Genomic DNA, 3,918 nt, shown 5'->3' with positions numbered 1-3,918 from the left:
CCTGACTCTCTTTTTGACGTGTGTTTTTGAAACCGACGTGTGGGAAGCTGGCTGTCCCGCTGCCACCACGCCCTGGAGATAGACCGTGCCGTGAGCCCACGGAAAGAGAGAGGGGCCAGAGGAGCCCTAGCTGTCTAGCCTGCACCGCCGTTTCACGTGTCCCAACGGGTGCCATGGGAACAGAGACCAGCTACTCCACTGCCAAGTCACAAAGCCAAATAAAGTGGTGGTGGTTGTTTCATGCTGCTGTTTGGGCTGGGTTGATATGCACCAACAGGCAACCAGAACACCTCCTAACTTCCTTCCCTAGGGCTCCCTCCAGGCCCTCTCTGCTCGCCTCATGCCAGCTGCGCCCAGGTACATTCAGTTCCCTCCTGCAGGAGCGGGCCAGCTCCCCCTGTCTGCAAGCAAAAATCTCTTCCAATCTCCCAGGCTCAGCTTCTGCCCTGCCTCCTCCAGGAAGCCTTCCTGTCTGCAGTTGGGCAGTGCCGACAAGGAAGCTGATGGTGATAATGGGGGAGGCAGGAAGTATATGGGAAATCTCTGTACCTTCCAGTCAGTTTTATTGTGAACCTAAAACTGCTCTAAAAAAATAAAAGCCTATAAAAAAAAAAAGCAAGCTGACTCCAAAAGTAGATTATGTCTGCATTAAATTCCCAGATTTCCGACTTCCCAGGTGGGTGCCCTTGGGCAACTTACTTAGCCTCAGTCTTCTCATCCATGGAATGGGGTGGTAGTAGTGGCTAATTCCCAGGTCTGTGGTGAGGATTAATCTGTGGAAAGCCCTCAGAATGACCCCAGCATACAGGAAGCATTTCCACAGTGTTGGTGAGCCTTATTATTGCCCCAAGCCCTGGGGTCCTGTCAGTTCTGAGTTCTGGGAGCTTACTTGGTTTGTGAGATGCATGGGACCCTAATATGTATTATTCGTTCGCTCATTCACTTATTCTCTGTGTATTGCTGCTGTACCCGCTGTGAGCCAGGAACCGAGCTAGGCTCTACAGATGCCGGGATGCGGGTGTGGACACCACATTTGCCCTTAGGGGCTTGCATTCTATTAGGGTTGGATGTGGACAGATGCATTGAAGAACTGACAGATTTGCACAAGAGCCCCAAAGGGCAAAAGAAGGAGGGGGAGCCAAGAGAAGTAACGGGAGGGTCTCCTTTCTGCGAAGCAGACAAGGAAACTGCTCTGAGGAGGGAATCTATGAGCAGAGAATTAAAGGGTAGACAGGAGCTAGTCACGAGGAAAAGGGAGGGAGGAACATTCCAGATAGACTAGGGCAGAGGTTCCTTTGGGGTCCAAGTGTGCCGGCACTGAAGCCAGGACGAATGCGGAGGTGGGGTGGCCAGGACCGGGACAGAACCTGCTAGTCGTGGGCCTTCCCAGCAGACAGAGCCCTCGTGGATTCCAGCAGCTGATACTACGCTGAACACCTATTACGTGCGGAGCACTGCGTATGTTAACTCATTTCATCCTCAGAATAGTCCTATCTGATTGGTACTCTTTTTTTTTTTAAGATTTTATTTATTTATTTGACAGATAGAGATTGCAAGTAGGCAGTGAGGCAGGCAGAGAGAGAGGAGGAAGCAGGCTCCCTGCTGAGCAGAGAGCCTGATGTGGGGCTTGATCCCAGAACCCCGGGATCATGACCCGAGCAGAAGGCAGAGGCTTTAACCCACTGAGCCACCCAGGCGCCCCCTGATTGGTACTCTTATCCTCCCCATTTCACAGATAAAGAGACTGAGGCACCAGGAGAGGGCTTTGAATGCAGGCAGTCTGGTTCCAGAGCCTGTGCCAGGTCACAGTTTCACATTTTGTTCAGACTGGCCCCACTGCATGGGCGGGGGAGACTAAGTCAAGAGAGGAGTTTCCAGCTCCCCGAAGTCCAGTGCAGAGTGAGGGGCAGAGTAGGGATTTCAACCTGGTTTCCTTGTCCACGCCGAGACTGCTCATTCTCACAAGAGGGTGTTAAAGTCAACAGTTTCCTGGTTGGGGGTGGGCGGTCGGCCCGTGGCCTCACCGGAGCTTCAGCTTCCTCACTTGTCCTTGAAAAGTGGCTGGCGTCCCCTCTGGGCTTGCCTGAGATGTAATGAGTCCAGAATCCAGCACAGGGTCAGAACTCCCTCTGCAAAGCCAGTGGGGTGATTAGTCACCATCCTTCTGGGCAGGACCGCCCACTCACCTCATCTCTATCCCTGGGGGGTTCTGAGTCATGGAGACTTGGTGAGTGGGACCGGTGGCTTGGAATGGTGCAAGTTTGAGCAAGTGAGAGGAATGAAGGACCCTTTGGGAATGTAAAGTGAGATTTCCTACCCCGGGGCCTTTGCACCGTCTGTTCCTTCTGCAGGACCGCCCTTCGCTGTCTTGCCTCTTCCTGGGTTTTCGTTTTTAGTGTCCCTGGGCAGAGTTGAGGATTCCCTACTCTTAGGGCCGCAAGCAATTTGCTCTAAGGTGGCTGGTCCTGGGCACCGAAGAGCGCTGCTCCAAGAGACTGGGAAGGCAACCGCGCTGGTAGGTGGCAGGGGGCTCATATAGGGCAGGGCAGACCCCCACCCCTCCAGGCTTAGCACGCACCAACAATATCGCCCATGTGGCTCCGCGTGTTTTAGCTATTTCCTCATCTGGAAAATGGGGCTAATAGGAGAAGCCCCACGAACCCTAACAGATGGGTTTGTTGATTTAAGGAGCTTTATATTCTGGAAAACGATTGTACATAATATGTCACATACATAATAAGCGCTCAAAACTGCTTGCTATTGTTGTCATTGAGGCCAACTCAGTGACAAGCACTTTACGTGAAGTCATTTAACGGGTTTATTGTCTCCACTCTCAGGCCCGCCCAGCCTGATGACCTCACTGGAGGGGCAGGGCTAGGATTTGGCCCCGCCTGATCCCCCCTCCTAGCAGACACCATTGGCAATTTCTAATGCGCAGAGAGATAAGTATCGCCTGTGCCAGTAGATATGGGTATAGACTTTATCATGGTAAGTGACCATGAGTTTCCCAAGGGGGAAGAGGGGAGAGTATGGACGCAGCGTTTCTCAAACTTAACTTTGACCACAGAACTACTCCCAAGCATTTCTGGATTCAGCTCCTCCTCTGGAGGAACCCCTTTGCGAAGCATGGGTTCCCTGGCCCCATGTTCTTCAATGAGACTTTATGTAAGGTGGGAGTTAGTAGTGGTGGCCTTACAATTCAGACTCCCATCTCTGAGGCGGTGGCCGTGACCTCTGTCCTTTGTTGCCCACCCAGAGGCTGCCCTGAAACTTGAGGGGGTTGACAGAGTTGGGAGTCTATTTGGGGACACCGAGACCCAAGAGGACAAGCACTTGCCCAGTCGCCCAGATCAGGAGCAGGTCAGAGGCGTGGCTGGGATCACGATCGAGTGCTCCCGGGCGGTGCTCCCACACCTAGGGCGCCAGTGGCCCCACAACCCAGCGGGGCTATGGACGTGCTTTAGACGTGGGCGGCCTCTGGGGTTCCGTAAGCACCGGAGCCCTTGCCCCACGCTTCCTGGTCAGATCACGGAGCAGATAGGACCGAAATTGGGTGTGTGGCTCTGCACATAGCCGCTGCGCTGTCTGCGTCGTCGGGCGGGACCCCCGGGCCGTGGGAGCTCCGTGTGATGACGCCGAGTGCCGGAGGGACGCGCGTGCTTGGTGCGCTGCGTGCGGGCGGGACGCGGGCCGGTGCGGCCGCCGTGCAGACTGCGGCGCTGGGGGCCGCCGACCCCGGGTGCCGGGTGGCGGCGGGGTTGGTGGGGGAGGTGAGTCCCGGCGCGGGCCGCGGAGAGCGTGCGTGGCCCGCCCCCGCCCCGCCCGGAGGCCGCGCAGGTGTGGGCGGGCCGCCTGGACCCCGCGGGGGCCGGGGCCGGGAGCGCCGGCGGGAAACAGGAAGCGGGGGGGAGGCGCGCG

The sequence above is a fragment of the Lutra lutra genome, chromosome 8, assembly GCF_902655055.1.
Source record: "Lutra lutra chromosome 8, mLutLut1.2, whole genome shotgun sequence".
NCBI lineage: Eukaryota > Metazoa > Chordata > Mammalia > Carnivora > Mustelidae > Lutra > Lutra lutra.
Note: the sequence above shows the minus strand (reverse complement) of the source record.